The sequence below is a fragment of the Leptonotus elevatus genome, chromosome 11 (assembly GCF_054856555.1).
Source record: "Leptonotus elevatus isolate MCC_2025b chromosome 11, RoL_Lele_1.0, whole genome shotgun sequence".
NCBI lineage: Eukaryota > Metazoa > Chordata > Actinopteri > Syngnathiformes > Syngnathidae > Leptonotus > Leptonotus elevatus.
Window position 1 is genome coordinate 17,221,417 of NC_141249.1, and position 17,151 is coordinate 17,238,567.

The window sequence follows — 17,151 nt, forward strand, 5'->3', positions numbered from 1 at the left end:
GTGCTTTGCATTTGCTTTGCTTTCCGGTGTCGTTTGATTGGTACGTCTATGGCGCGTTTTGTGTGTACGTGTGCATGTGTTTAAATGGAGATCAGTTGTGCTTTTAGTACTTAATTTGAAGGATTACGCAAAAAAAAAAAAAAAACTGCCTGAGCGGTATATGAGTGGGTGGCACACTCAAAATACTTTTTTTTTTTAAGTATTTGACTATAGTCTTTTTTCTGAAATATGCAACTATATTCTTGGAAAATATATTACGTTTCAATTTATATAAATTCGGGGATATTAAAAAATCCCAACAATGTGTGACTGTCTAATATGGCTTTATTCTTGAAAATATACTGTTTACTTACAAATATTTATTTCCCAAGATAATATATTTTCAATTGAAAACAAATTACCTTTTTTTTGTGAAAATATGCAACTTTTGTTGTGCTTAAAAAAAACACAAAAACACAAAAGGTTTTTTTTTCTGAAAAATATACATCTGTGTCTCTTGGTAATGGGTGCTGAAGCCTAATACAACCTTTTTTTTTAAACTTTATGACTTACAAGGCTTTTTACAACAAGTTTACAAGTCTATAATTAGCAGAGTTGCCTCACAGATTGCATGTCAAAACTAGCGCACAAAAAAAACTTTTACTTCAAAATAAGCAACTTTTTTTCGAGAAAAAAATCATGACTTTATTTTTGAAATTATAAAAAAAAAATTCAATGAATTTTTTTTTGCTGAAAACACACTTAGAAAAATACTTAATTCTTGAACATATGCACCTATTTTTGTAGAAATTATATAAATTTTCTTCCTGAAAATATCTTCTATCCATCTTTTTTGTGCAAATCTGTTCCTTCCTTCCTTTTGGCTCTTTGCTAATCCACTTGTGGAAATTTCCTTCCCCTGAACAGCGATACGGACCCTCACAGCACCTCTGGAGATCTCATCCGGCGCTCAAGTTAAAGATGGAGTTGATTTTGTTGATTAGATTTAAGCCCGTGAAACGAGACCTTGGACACACATGGGAGAAACGGGGGTGGGGGGGGGTCGACTTATTAAAAAATGCTGGTGGTGGGTGACACAGGCCACAACATCGCCGGCACAATCTCATCCAGGGTGGGCAAACTTTTGTGCTCAAGGGGCCACATTTGATTTTGAAAATGATTTTTCCAGGACCGTGAATGGCCCGCGGGCCATACGTTGCCCACCCTCAATTTAATACGAGCTGTGTCAACATTTCCCACTTTGCAAAGAAAATAATGCTGACTTTTCATTGAGTGGTATAGAATTGCACGACATAATGCTACAAGGGATGTTCCTAATATTATGGTCAGTGTGCGTGTATATAAAAAAAAATATATATATATATATATATATATATATATATATATATATATATATATATATATATATATGCAAGCACCATGTGGAAGCAGTGAAGGATTTGACTGCAGGTTGCCCTCATAAGTGGCGCTTGGGAGTGTTGTTGCCCCCCCCCCCACCTGAGCGCTTGTCCTCCCATCTCAGCAGCTGTGTTTTTGTTGTCTTTTCACCCATTTCAAGTCTTTGTTCTTTGTTTCACATGCACTTTCAATTGTGTGCCGTCTTCAATTAGCTGTCAAGTATGCATGCGTGCATGGGGCCATATTGAAGGACTCACAGTGCTTACTGTTACATGCCGCCCAGATTGAAATTGTGTGCACATGTGGTGGAAAACAAGCTCTGCGACGCATCATCATTCTGTTTTTTACTGTTTTATAAAACTAAATATTAGTCCAATTACAGATTGTTTTGAAAATAATTTACTATGCTCATTATTACTGTTGTTCTTTTTGAAATATCAATTAATTTACTTGTAAACATGTGCGGCAGGTATGAGAAGGTATTCTCTCTGCTTAATATTTTCAATACTTGTTTTTTGTTTTCAAAATATTTCATTATAATAATATATAATCCATCTCACGCTCCATAGAACCCAATCCAACATCTTCTCTGACTCTCTGGGGAGCCTCTTGGACCAGCTTGGATCCACCGTTCGAGGGAAGTCCAGGGAGGGCATACCCCAGCTGTGACTCACTTCCTGCCGCGCAGGTACACTCATTGCCCTGGTATCGCAGTGCAAAAGGAGGAAGTGTGTGTGTGGGTGTGTGTGTGCGCGCGTGGTCACGGTGCAAGCCCAGCTAATGAGTCACACAATAAGTTACTAATCTTTGCCGAAGGTCTTGTGTTGTTTGGCATTAACATCAGTTATTCTGGAAAGAAGGAACTTTTCCCTCACCTCTTCCTTTGTTAAAGGATTGCAGTACCACACACACGCACACGCACCCACCCACACACACGCACACACACTCACAAACCACATCACTACCACCTAACTAACTAACTAACTAACTAACTAACTTGTTAGATTTGTAACTAATCCGTTAACTGTGCAACTAACTGGGTATGTAACTAAGCAATTAATCAAGTAACTAACTAGCTGACAAACTGGATATTCTATTAAGTAGCTGACTGTCTAACTAACTAAACAATTAAGCAAGTAATTAACTAGCTAATACATTTGATATGTAACTAATTAGCTCACGGTCTAAGTAACTAACCATGTTACCCAACCAACCAACTAACTAACTAACTAACGAATTAAGCAGCTAACTGTGCAACTGACTATGTAACTAAGCAATGAACCAAGTAACTAACTAGCTAACAAACTGGATATGTAACTAAGTAGCTCACTGTCTGAGTAACTAGCTACGGTACCCAACCAATCAACCAACCAACTAACTAACTAACTAAGCAATGAACCAAGTAACGAACTAGCTAACAAACTGGATATGTAACTTTAGCTCACTGTCTAAGTAACTACCTATGGTACCCAACCAACCAACTAACTAAGCAACTAACTAACTGACTAACTAAGCTTCCTAGAAAGTGACAATGTCAGCCAGTTTCTGCATTGATTTCTCCCCTCCAGAGAGCCAGGGGCCACTTGGAGCCTGTTGCACCCTAACCCCTGTTTGGGGTTAAGTATGTGAATGTGGGGTGACACGGATAGTCACAGAGAAGCTGAGGGTTAATTGTGGTCCCTCTTAGAAGTAATTGCCAAAATCACCCATGCCCCCCCCAACCCACCCATGTTCCCATCATCTCATAGCAGTGATACAAGTGTTCTTTTTTCATGCGCAGCATAAACGCTCGGCTTGTTTCCCGCGACGTGTTTGGCATTCCAAAGACCGCCGGGAGGTCAGCGTGTCTTTGGACCACCTAACCCCAACCCACCCCACTCCCGGCATTAAAAAAAGGCACAAACCCAGCTATAGTCCTCCAGATATTCACACAGGAAGCATGGCAGCTATGAGGAGGAGATCTGCAGGAAGAGCAGGAATGTTCATTTCAGGGGGAATTTCCCCTTTAAAAAAATTAAATAGTGAAACAATGCAAGTTTGTCCCACTGTCGGGTTAAGATAATGAGGCTTGTGTGTGACTAACCGAGACATAATGGAAGACACGACATGAAATGGAATATTAACCATTAATCATTCAAAGAGAAAAAAGTACTCAGCAATTAAAGAAAAAAGGAATATAATTGAATTATTTTGATTGAAAACACAAAAGACCACCAAAAATGTGGAGGAAAAAAAGGGATATTGTTAGTGAAAACAATTGGTTCATTAAAAACATAAGCAATATAACAAAATCTAAAGAAAAGGAAATAATTTAAATTTTTTTAGAAAATAAAATAAATTATAAAAAATTAACAGTAAAAAATAAAAACACTAAAGCAAATAAATATAAAAACCCATTTTAAATGAAAAAGAGAATGTAAAATGACAAGAAAACAAAACTAATATGAAAAAAAATAAATTATAAGTTAAAACAATCACTAAAAAAGAAATACAATTAAAAAATGTTAAATACTGAAAAAACTAAACAAATAGAATAAAAAGTAACAGATAGTAAGTTTAAAAAAACTGAAAATAATAATAATATAATAATAAATACAAAAATGTATTGTACAGGAAAACAAGAAAAAAAATGAAAAAAATAATAAAAAAACAAACGGGTTTTTAAATAAAAGCTTATGGCAGTTATAGAATAATCCATTCTCGTTTTTAAAATGTAGTCCTTATGGTTATGGTTAATTTAGCTGTATGTAATATACAGTATATTTAAAATTGCTTATATTACTAGTATTTCTTAGTTTATTATTTACAACGAATTAATATTTAAAGAGATAAATTATTAAACTGAATGAAGGTTGTTGTTGTTTTTGGACTGAAGACTCAGACTGACTTGCAACTTCCAATCCACAAGGAAGGACGACGAAGAAGAAAAATGTTGGAATGGGTTGCATGAAAAATGAGAGTCCTTGACCCTTTGTTACCTCCAGGGATGGATGATTGCATGAGACCCCCCCCCCCCCCCCCCCCCCACACACACACACACACACACACACCCACCCACACCCCTCCCCTCTCCTCGCTACATCCAATGGCCACTCCCTTCCCCCTGTAAAAAGCTTTAAGTACAAGGCTTGTTGTTGGGCGTGGTGCTCTCGTGTGTGCGTGTGTGCGTGCGTGCGTGTGTGTGTGTGCGCGTGTGTGTCTGTAGGGGTCTCAGCTGCCTCCATTAGCCTCTAATAGGGATGTCACTCTGGGGCTTTTAACTCTGCTTGTTAGCATGCAGGGCCGCCCCCTCCCTCCCTTTTAGGCGACCATTAGCATTGGCATTACCCATCATGCATTGCACATGCCTCACCTGAACACCTGTGACATGTCCTGCACGCACACACACCAAACACACAAGGCTCGGCGGCGTGGCCAGGTGGCTGGTGGATGCCCATTAATTTGAAAGTTTAGCGCTAATAATGAAAATGAGGTAGCCCCAAATGATGCCTGCCTGATTGAAAATAGAAATTTTAAAAAAAGGCCCAGGAACTATTTGTGGCCACCAAGGAAACAAAATAACGCGAACTAGGATTGAAAAAAAACTTTCTTAAAGGCAAAGTCTTTACAATAATATGTTTGTGATTAATATTGTGTCATATGAATTAAATAGCAAAATCCATCTCAGGGGGCGGCCATCTTGCCACTTGCTGAAAATGATACAAGTAGCTGACAATGTGTTTCAAAAGCAAGAATCCAATTCAGTTTTGAGTGATTCATGAACTTGATGTCAGTTTCCTGCTGCACATTTCAACCCTTCCTTTGAAAAAAAAATAATAATAATCTTGTTTTCCAAAAGCAAGAATCTGTCTTAGCAGGTGAGCAATGACAAGAAGACGGCGAAGGAATATGAAAAGACCGCAAAAAAAAACCAAGAGACATGAGGAGGTGGTGCACTTTTGTCCTTGTTAAACCGGCGTCCATCTGGTTGCCATCTGAGCTTTTCTTTTCTTTTTTTCTTTTTTTTTTACTGATGCTCTTATAGCTTGGCAGGCTCGGCCACGGGGGCCGTGGGGGGGAGTTGTGTGTGTGTGGGGGGGGGGGGGGGGTCTGCTTACCTGCCAAAACACAACCATCATCAGGCCTACGGAGGAAAATTAACTACATTGTAGATTCTGAGGGGAGCCTCTAGTGTAGTTTTTAATCACATGATTGCTTTTACAGTGGAACGATCCAAAAATAGTACAATTTGGAGGTCAAACAACACTTTCTGCGGAAAAACAAAATTCAAAAGTTCAAATCAACGATGCTTCAGGATGAAACTCCCAATTGTTTTGTTGGCATTGTTTGTGTGCGATTCCACCTTGGCAGATGTTAAGATAGCCGTAGAACGGGAAGTTGAACTTTTTGAGGCCTTGGTGGAGGTTTCTTTGTTGTTGATAATGAAGACACAAACCAAATAATGAATTAAATTTTATTGTTAACAATTTGAGAATTAATTGATGCCCCACTATTTTTTAAAGTGAAAATGTGCAAATTTTGGACACCCCTGCCTCCCATAATTTCTTTGAAAATTTGTGAGTAATGGACGACCTTACAACTTTTTTTTTTAAAGCTAAAATTTGTGAGTAATGGATGTGCCAGTAAAAAAAAAATGTAATAGCGAAAATTTGCGAGTAATGGATGCCCGGTGGCAGTTTGTCACTTTTTTTTTTACTCGCGACTGCCACCTCTGGCCCAAAGCGTAACTGCAGCATCTGTGTAAGGCTCGTTCATCGTGCGCGTGCGAGTACGTGCACAATCTTAGAGCGACAGCCACAGTTGACAAACAAAGACATGGCTTCAAACTCCGCCCCTCCCCTCCCTAAGGAAACTGTGGAGCGCGAGGGTCCGCACACTCTATAAAGGGCGTGTAGAAAAAGCTTTAATATTACCCTTTTAAACGGCACAATGCACCTTTAAGCAGCTAGCCATTAGCAACGAGCTGTTAACTTCCACCTCTGCACTAGCAACTCGAACCTTTCTCTGCATCATCTTGTGATATTTACCATCCTGTTGTCCCTTTGGACGCCATTTTAGAAAGCGCAGGTCGATGGCTTTTTTAGTTTGAGTTGTACAAAAACTTGCTAGTAAACTAGTGAGCGAATTTGCCAGTCGCTTTTGCTGCTCATGCAGGCTCGCGCACACAAATTGAACGTTGCAGCCGCTAATTTCTTTTGATCCTTTCCCACCAAGTTCATTAGGCATTTTTTTCTTTCTTTTTCAGCTGTTTTTGTTTGAGTTGCTAACCCTCCAAACCAAATTGCCTTCTCAGGCCTTTCGCTCAACATTTCAACTGGAAATGCGATGAAAGGAGATCGGGTTTCTGCGGGCGGGCAGGGGGGGATTTGATGTTTGGATGTGAATCTGCGCGTGTGTGTGTGTCTGTGTGTAACTGGAGCTTACTTCGTTTGGAGGATTACACAAAAACTAGCCGAGCAATATGCGGCTGAGTGGGTGGCACGTCTTCAAAGGAAGAAGCAAAATTTAATTGTGCTAATTTTTTGTCAAAAATACATTTTTACTTTTTTTTATTTTATGTACGGCACAACTTTATTCTTGTAACTAGACAACTATTACTCTCAGACTTAAAAAATAATATTTACATTTTTTTTCTCCTTCAAAATATACAACGGTTGACTTGTTTTCATGAAAACATGTTATTCTTGAAAAAGAAGTATTATCCTGAAAATGTACGATTTGTTGAAAATAGAACCTAAAAAAAAATTGTGGAAAATAAATGACTTGAATGAATTTTTTATCTAACTTTTTTTCCCCCTCTCCTATTGAAAAATGCACACAGATAAGACTATTTTTCATGAGTATAAAACTTTTTTCTTAAATATATATTATTTCTACCAAAAATATGCGTTATATTTTCTTGAAAATATAAACCTTTTTCTCTATGATAAATTTTTTTTTTTTAATCCACAAAAATATGATTGTATCAAAATTATCTGACTTTTTCTAGAAAATACAAAACACATATTTAGGTCAAATGTTCCCGCACATTTTTTTTAATTTGTGTTTTTGCAGAATTTTGTTTACGTTGCTTTTTAGGGGGTTATATTTTCTTAGCCTAATATTTGGCAATTTTTTGCCATTCTTCATTAGTTAATGTTTTACTTTTTTGTCACCTTTTACAGCATTTGTCAGATCTGCTTTGTCTTTTCAATCAATTTTTTATTGGATTTGTGATATTTTGTCTTTTTTTTTTGTCACCTTTTGCTGTATTTTTGTCTGTTTTGCCAAATTGTGTCTTTTTTTTTTTTGGCATGCGAAGGGGTACGCGGGGGGTTTTGGGGTGGGAGGGTTGTCGGAGTGAAGACAGATGTGCAGGGAGATTGTAGCGGTGGGAAAGATTAGCGGGACAGCTGCGGGCGGCGCAGCTACTCTTACAAAAAGTTTTGGCTGCAGTTCAAGTTTCAACTACACTACTCCTCCATGCGCTGCATTGTCAATTTGTCTCTCTATTTCTCTTACCTCTTTCTCTCTCTCTCTCACTCTCTCACTGGCTGTGCTTGACATTTGCCAAATAGTGAGCCTGCAGTCCATTAGTGAAGGTCAGGCTTGACGTGACAGCCGTCAGGTGTGAGGCTGGGAAAAAAGAGAGAACAAGATAGAGAGGGATGGGCGGCTACGCTTAGTTGAAACGCAGCCAGAACATGCAGGTGACACTTTTAGGGGGGGGGGGGGGGGGGCAAAGAATGTTGTTCGTTTTGGGGAAAAAGGTTTTATGTATTAAAACATGCAATGTCTAGCTAGATATTTTTCATCTAACATATGAGTTTTTCCCTCAAATGACTTTTATTGAAAAAGCAAAACATGTTTGTCTACAAATAACTTTTTTCTTGAATATGACTTGAAAAAAACCCAATATATTACATACATGGATACACATTTTTTTATTTGGGGGGGGGTGGAAAATATAGGACTTATCTCAAGAAAAATCAAAATTTAAAAACATGACCTTTAACATTAAAATTTTTTATAAAAATGTAGCCCAAAAAAAAAAAATCTTGATTTTTTGTAAAACTTTTGTTATTGATTTGTTTTTGTTTTTTTACTTTAAAACGTAAACATCATGTTAAAAAAAATCTTCTTCTTGAAAAAAATTGTAGTGCAATTCTTTTTTTTCCTTTTCCCGTGTGTATGTGTGCACTTGTGCGTGCATGCGTGTGTGCACGCATGTGCATGTGCCAAGTCAGTCAACTCGCTTCAACTTGTTCCTTTGAGCTTACAAAAAAGCTTTTGTTTAGCCGAAGGACAGCATGTAATTTGCTCTCACTTCCTGTTTGGCAGCCAATAAAGACAAATGATAAGATGAGAAGCGCTCGATGAGGCTGTCAAACCTGTCAAACTCAGTCTTCCCTGAAAAATGCATCTGATCTGATTTTATCACTGTTGAAATGTAAAACGTTTTCTTGAAAATAGGCACGTTTTCCTTGAATGTAAAGAACTTTAGTTGTGGAAAGACATGATTCTTAAAAATAAACAACCTTCAGACAGACCTTTTTTTCCTTTAAAAGATTTTACTTTTTTTAAAAATATATTTTGCTTTTAAAGGAAAAGATTGAACTTTTTTGCCTTTAAATGATTTGACTTTTTACATGAAAAGATTAGACCTTTTTTCTCCCATTAAACACTCTTGTTTTTTTTTATCGATTGGACTTCTTCTCTTTTTTTATTTATTTTTTTATTTTGACCTTTTTCTTGACAAGATTGGGCTTTTTTTCTTTAAAATGTTTTTTTTCTTGAAAAGATTGACTTTTTTATTTTATTTGACTTTTTCCTTTTAAAGTTTCTTTAGACGATTTGACTTTTTTCTTGAATCGATTTGACTTTTTTTCTTGAAAAGATTGAACTTTTTTTCCTTAAAAAGATTTGACTTTTCTGAAAAAGAGTGACCCCCCCCATTAAACAATTTAACTTTTGAATCGATTGTACTTCTTTTTCTTGAAAAGATTGACCTTTTCTTTAAATGATTTGACTTGTTTTCTTGAATCGATTGGACTTCTTCTCTTTAAAAGATTGGACTTTTTTTCTTGAAAAGATTGAACTTTTTTTTCTTTAAAAGATTTTACTTTTTGCTTGAAACGATGGGACTTTTTTTCTGAAAAGATTGACCTTTTTCTTTAAACGATATGACTTTTTTTCTTGAATTGATTGGACTTTTTTTTTTCCTAAAAAGATTTAACTTTTTTTTCTTGAATAGATAAGGCTTTTTTTCTTTTAAAAGATTTGACTTTTTTCTTGAAAAGATTGAACTTTTTTTTTTAAACAATTTGACTTTTTTCTTGAAAAAATTGAACTTTTTTCCCTATAAATTAAAAGATTGAACTTTTTTTTCTTGAAAAGATTGGAATTTTTTTCCCCCTAAAAATATTTAACTTATTTTCTTGAATAGATTGGGCATTTTTTCCTTTAAAAGATTTGACTTTTTTTCTTGAAAAGATTGAACTTCTGTTCCTTCAAAAGATTCCATTAGCGATTCCCTTTAAAAGAATAGCCAGCCTTTTTTTCTTGAAGGATTAAAATTATTTTTTTTTCCTCAAAAGAGAAACATGTTTATAATCAATCACCCCCATATATACTTGTATATATCATACAACATTCTGTATATATTTCCTGTGTGTGTTTATTCTGCATGGACGAAACCACAGTTCTCATCTTGTGTGTGCCAGGCATTGACTTCATCACCTGATGCTGCCCGTGACCTCCAGGTTAACAAGCCAGGGACACACACACATGCGCACACACACATACGCAGAGCCATGTTTTGATGTTTTCCAGGCGCACTCTCCTCCCTCCTGCTCGGCTTGGCACTCACCCTCTCTCCCACACACACACACCAGCACACTCCCTTTACCACCAGCGCCTGCTTATCAAAAGTTTTTTGCCTCTTCAACTTCCATTTTCCCAGGCACAGACAAAACAGTGCAGCGGTGCCAAGGGGGTGGCGTGGGTGGGGGGTTGAGGGGGTTTGGGGGCTTCCTGCACTTTACTTAGCCCCCGCCCCCCCCCATCCCTGTAGGCGGTTACGGCCCCGCAAGCTTCCTCCTCACCTTCGCTCGGCGATGACAAGATGGAGGACGAAAAAAACAAACGCATACACGCTGACCTCAGGACTTGGATGACCTTTGGAAGGAGCAACACCCGCCTTCGGCTCTCTCCTTCTTACACACACACACTTAATGTGCGATAGACGCTATCGTTTTGACACGGCCTCATAAATGCGCCGAGGATGCTGTTAGCGGCTGCAAACACTTTGATGAATGTGAAGGTAAAAGTGCTATCAGTCTCTCTTTTCTTTGCTTCTCTTCATGCCTCTCTATCAATTTGGCCATCTTCCTCTTCCTCTCTATTACAGACACATTGATCACCTCACCTGACTAATGGCTAAGGGTGTCTGGGCCTTTAAAAAGTAGCCCGCGCCACAGCAGTGCCAAGCGCTTCATCACCGTGACAAGCAAATGGCTCCTCTGCTAATAAAGTGCGACTGGACTCACATGCAAGTGTGTGCGTGAGTGTGTGTTGAAAAGGTTATTAATGACTTAAAGTGGTTTAGTAAGGGGGGGTGCTGGTGGTCTGCCATTCTTATCGAGTTGTGCATTAACGGCACAGTGTTACGATCGCGCGTACACAAATATTCACGCGCCACTTAGCCGAAGCTAACGCCATCTAGTCATTTGCGTCAGAACAAAAATCGGTGCAGCTTTGCTTACCTTGTAAGCTTTGACAACTAGGAGGGTTGTGTGGCTTTTTCTGCAGGATAGTGCCTTTAAACACGGACAGTGGCATCACTTGAAAGTGGTTCCGCATCGTCCCCCCCCCCCCTTTCAAGTAACCCTAAAGTGTGTTTTTTTTGGGGATGTGTTAAGAAGTACCCAAAGAACAAACTCCACATCGGTAGAACAGAATTGAAAATTCACAACCATGCCCCAAAATTAAACAGAAAGAAGGAAAAGAATAGGGGCAAAAAGAGAGCACCACAATTACAACTGCCCCTCCCCAGTACTGTTTTTCATCCCCTGTGTTCTTTTCTGCATGTTTATTTTCCTAAAAGCAGCCCGTGTTACAGAGCAACAGGGAAAACAGGAAAGAGTGCCCTGTGAAACTCTATCGCTGGAGGGAAAACAGGCTTGTGTGTGTGTGTGTCAAAAGAAAGGGCGGGGCTGTAGCATCGGCGAGGTAGTATTTATGTACATATACTGCATATACACACACATATACAGTATATAGAGATCAAATTGCAAAGTCAAATAATTAGAATTTAATAACATTTTTTTAGAAAAAAAACTGCACAACAGAAATAAAATTATGCATACATAAAAAAATAAAAATTTTAGACTCCAATTTTCCTTATCAGGAAAAACACGCCTCAAAACTCTCAAAATTGGAATGTCGAGGAAAAATATGTCCAACAATTGCAATTGTTCTTGTCATTTGTTACAGAGCAACCGACGAGAGGAACCCCTGTGAAATTCTCTGGCTGGAGGGAAAACAGGCCCGCTGCCACTTTTCTACATGCGTGTGGCAAGGAATGGGGCAGGACGAGGGACCACAAGAAGAAAACTAGGAGAAAGTTGACAAGGGAGGTCGTGTGAGGCGGTGTTGCCATGGCAACTGTTTAGAGTTTGGGATGAATCCCCCCCCCCCCCAACCCTCCCTAACCATAATGGGGCTGGTAATGAAACCGGTCTGGCTTTCCTGGCTCACGTGCACATACGTAGGGAGAGCCGAGTGACTAACACATGTTTTGCTTTAGAACTTGTTTATGTTCCTCCAGCAGGGACAGAGCACAGCCTATCAATTAAAGCCATCATCATAAAATAACAACCAAGAAAAAAAAAAGTACAACTACTGGTGGATGTGAAGTATGACAAGTTAGGCAGCTCAACTGCATTTTCAGAGGACTTTTGGTATTTGCAGGATTTTAGTTATCCTTTGGACTGTACAGGCACTTAGAAAACATTCAACCTGATAAACACTCCTCAAACAGTTTCAACTACGAAGCCACATTTTCTGGGGGGGGGGGGGGGGCATAAAAATCACATTAATTTAAACTTTAGACCAAAATAATCTATGACCCTTGCCTCAAAAGTCAAACAATTTAAATCATGACTGAAAAGTTAAAACAATGTGAATTTGCTGGACAAAATATGCACCAAAATTCAAACAATTGGACATTTCAGAGGAAATAGGCTTCTGACGTAAAACTGGTCAGATTGAAATATGACTCAAACAATTTGAATCTTTAGACAAAATATGCCCAAAAAGTCAAACAATTCAACATTTCTTTTCTTTTTTCTGACATTTTCTAGACATTGTGTTTTTTTAGACATAAATTGTCTTGAAAATTATGCTTCAAAAGTCAAACAATTATTATTTCAAACCAGATTTTTCAGGCAAAACCAACAAGTAAAAAAAAAAGAGTTAATTTTAAAACAATTTCAAACCAGATTTTTCAGGCAAAACCAACAGGTAAAAAAAAAGAGTTAATTTTAAAACATTTTCAATTGGACATTTTTCGGGGAAATATGCCTGAAAATCTTTTTTTGACACAAATTTTGTCATGCAAAATATGCCTTACAACTCACAAGTCAAAAATATGTATTTTTAAGCATTTTCAATGGGAAACATTTGTGGGGAAACAATATGCTCGCCTTGAAAAAGATCCTCAAATCTCAAACAAGTGCAATTTCAAACCAGATTTTTTTTTTAAAGAAAAATATTCCTTACAAATCATATTTGTGAATTTTAAAAAAAAAATCTGGAAAATAGGCCTCAAAAGTCAAAGCATTACATTTTCATCACAAAATTTTCAGGAAAATTATGCCTCAAAATACTAAAAATCTGAATTTTAAAGCAATGTTTTGTTTTGATTCTAACAAGCCCGTCTTTCAATTTAGCATTTGACATTTGATTTCCATTTATTGACATCGCTCTGATAAGTGGCAGCTTGCCGCCACACAAAGGCCACCAAAAAAAAAGTACCCACTCCATACGAATCACTTAGCACGAGTTAAATATTATCCTTATGTTTCCTGGATTGAGCCCAGTTAAAGGGAAACGGAATCCACAATGATAGGATTGGAAAAATGTCATTGCATTTAAAGTGGCCTTTTTTTGTGCTCTAGTCTTTGGATTATGTTTGGGTCAGCAGTGACGCGTTCAGAGTGAACACATCCGACGCTCACTCGCCGCCTTGCTTCTGATTCTTTCACCATCCTTGATGCCAATCGCCACATGCCGTTTCCCTGAAGGGAGCGCTTTTAGCATATTTATAGACAGCAGGATTAGCGTTGTGGACTGCAGTGGGATGAAAGGTTACGTTAGGTCGGGTTGACCCACGCTGAAGGTGGAGCTCCGTTTTGGGGAATTTCCCTGCTGCCCGATGCTTTCTGGTCCTCCTTCCTCTTGTCTGAACATTAGACCAAATAAGTCCAGTATTTTCAAGGTAAAAGTTGTACATTTGTGAGGTGAAATTAGGCTAAGAAAATAAGAGGACTGTTTGAGCAAGTTATATTTTTAAGAAAAAAAAGTCAAGAGAAAAATTAATTCCTTTTTTCATTCATTAGCCTTAGCCTAGCGCTTCTCTATTATTTTGTGCTAGCCTCCCAGGAAGAAGAAAGTGTCACTGCCACCTACTGTAGTATAAGTGCAATTACACTTCATTCTAGTGTAGCAAAAAAAGAAGCAGAAAGTCATATGTCAAAATTTAAATTAAAAAAAGTCATACTGTATGTTAATGAAAAAAGCTGCATATTTTTAGAATAAAGTCATATATTTTCAACAAAAAATAGTCATTTGAGAATAAGAAGTTATGCATTTAACAAAAAAGTTGCTTATTTTTTAAGGAGAAAAAAAGTCATATTAAAAGAAAAAGTCATAGTAATTTTTAAGCGAGATTTTTTTTTAATCAAACAAAGTGCAAAGGAAAAAAGTTTGGCTTTTCAGTGTAAATTTTGCAGTTTCCCAGCGCAATATTTTGAATCCCTCCCTCCAATTGTAAGTCTTTCCCAAAGTGTCGTCCCACCTAATTCCAGCCGCTATCAGAGTTCATTGTGTAGCTACAGCAGCACAGTCGCTCTTTGTCCTGACGCTGGCTCGTTACCAAGCTCAGCACTGTGGGGATTTCGGGCCAATTTTTCCTGCGTTCGGAACAGCAAAATATCTCCTGGATACCTTTTGCAGAACACGCCACTTAAAAGCCACACACTGTATCAGCCTTCCTGCGTTTTTAACAACCAAACTCAAATAGAGCGCTTTGTTTTACTGCATCCACTGCAGTTACTGCTCCACGGGGAGTGTTAAAAAAAACAGTCGGGAACAATACGCCGTTATACGCACGATCGGGATTGGCGTTGTGTATTGAAAAGCTCACGTTGGCAGCTTTGGCTGGAAACGAATGACCTTCGTAATAGATTGTATATCCCTTCGCTATCACGGTTTATCTTCTTTTGAGCTGCATATGCTGTTCACACAGGAAATGCATTAACAAGTTTGTGCTGGAGAGAGAAATCTCCTTCAGACAGTTCTCATGAACTCTGTTGGCTCATGTATTCTACATTTGTTTTCTCTTGCCGCTCATAAAAGAAATTCATTTAGCCCAATTGTAAAGCCTCGGAGGCTCGTATAATAGTGAACAATGATAACATGGAAAATTGGCTTAATGGGGGGAAAGGTAAGCATATATGGATCTACATTTTTTTTTTGTACACATGCAGTTGTAATGACCCGGATTTCTGTATAAATTACACATAAATTGCTAAGAGCGGAGCCGAGCATCACAGGCCTCCAGAACAGAAGCCCAGTAAGGAGAAGGAGCCAGATGGACAGTCAGGGAAAGACAAGCCGATGCATGGCATGCACACCCAACAAACTAAAAAAGTGGCTCGACTTAAAGACACCACACGGAGGTACTAATCATAGCAGAAGAAGAACAGGCCCTGAACGCGAGATCAAGAGAGGCCAGGGGTCTACCACATCAGACGAAGAAGGCCCGTGGAGTGGCAAAACCAGGTAACGGGAATTTTCGACCGGAATAATCTGTACCATATGGTCTAGCGGTCCCAGAACCAACCCCAAAGATGGTTGAAGACTATTAGGCCAAGATCCTGTTGAACTTCCGGAATCCAGATTGACAACTTCAGGAGATTTAAGTCGTATATTTTCAACAAAGAGTTGTATATTTTTAAGGAAAAGTCTACAATCTTATCTCATTACACTGGTTTCCATCTATAGCAATTGGCATGGATATTCTGACCACCAATTCCACCCTCTCCTCCCCTGGTGCTTGGAACCTTTCTACTTTATTTACCCTCACACTAAGCAGAGCCTGACTCGTCAAATCCCGCCCGTAAATCCTCACAGGGGGGGCTCCGATGTGACAGAATATGAGTGAGCGCTTGTTTTGCTTATCAATCCTCAGGAAAAGTGGAGCCTGGCTCGTCTGAGGCGGGCAGGTCAGGAGGGGGGGGGGGGGGGTCTCTTCCCTGAGATACGGGGGGGGGGGGGGGGGGGGTTGGTGTGAGGCCGCTCCTTTCACAGCACTGTTTATGTCTTTGATCAGCACTAGTACACATACGTGTACATGTGCGAGCATATGTGTGTGCGTGTGCAGCTGGTACCGGCCTTGGTGTTGGATTACCACACTGGAGGAGGCTCCGGGATGACAGATGAACATAGAGAGGGGACGGGGTGGAGCGGGGCGGGAAGGGGGTGAAAACTAAAGGAGGGCAGTTGAGCCAGCGTCTGACACCCTGTAAGCTCTTCTTATGCTCGCCCGCTATTGGAAGGCTATTGTTATTGTGCTGAGCTATGGCACGAATGCATTTGATCAGTGCTGCTGTCTACACATTGTGGCTGTTGTAGAGGGGGGGGGGGGTGCAAGTGTTAGAAGCGGGAAAACATCAAGACAAAAACTTGGATAGTTTCAATAAAAAAAAAATAGTACACAACAATTGCAAAGATAGATAAATCATGATTAGGTGGTTTATTCACTGTATTCAATATTTTTTTAATATATATATATACGGGGGTGGAAAAGTAGGTATGCTGTAGTAAATATTACATAATGAATGTATTTTCTGTTTTTCTAAACACAAAAAGCATTCTATGTGTTTTCTCTCTCCCTTTTTTAATTTTTTTTATTGTAAACTGTTGTGACTATGTAAACTGAGCCGTGATTGGTCGCTACCTGAGCCCTCAGTCGACACCTAGTGGCAAAATGGCCACCCTCCTAAAATGGATTTTGCTGCTTAATTTATAGTCCACAAACACAATATTAATCAGAATGTAGTGTTTAGACTAGTGGGGACACATAGAAATGAACATTTTTGACTCGATTAGCAATTAATACAAGTATTTTCTTTTCTTTTTTAAGAAAGTTAGTACTACTAGGTTTGAATTTATTCATCAGCCCTATTATAGTTAGTATTATTGCTGTTGAAACGCGGCATTAAACTTCAATGCATGCCGTTTGACATCTCATTTTAGCACGTGAAATTACTGGACATTTAAAATGTTTACTCAGGACTGCATTTCCTGTTAAAACATGACGAATGAACCGTTGTTTTTTTAGCAGACCACTTAGAACAGCGTGTATTTGGCGACATCTGTTGGTGAAAGGTGTAACTGCAGGACAGTAGTATTTTCTATATCACATAAGACAGCGACACTCAGTGGCGGAAAGTTGGCATAGCAGAGAAGAACGTGTGGGAAAACAGCTCA

The 17,151-nt window shown here is 38.6% G+C and overlaps 1 long non-coding RNA gene across 1 annotated transcript in view; it reads left to right on the forward strand.

Annotated features, from left to right (window-relative positions):
• Positions 1–12,418, forward strand: part of LOC147166120 (uncharacterized) — a 53,464-nt gene extending 41,046 nt beyond the window's left edge. The window contains exons 2-3 of the long non-coding RNA XR_015096409.1: positions 1,968–2,086; positions 11,872–12,418. This is a non-coding gene — a long non-coding RNA (uncharacterized LOC147166120). The remainder of the gene's footprint in view (positions 1–1,967; positions 2,087–11,871) is intronic.
• Positions 12,419–17,151: the final 4,733 nt, after the last annotated feature.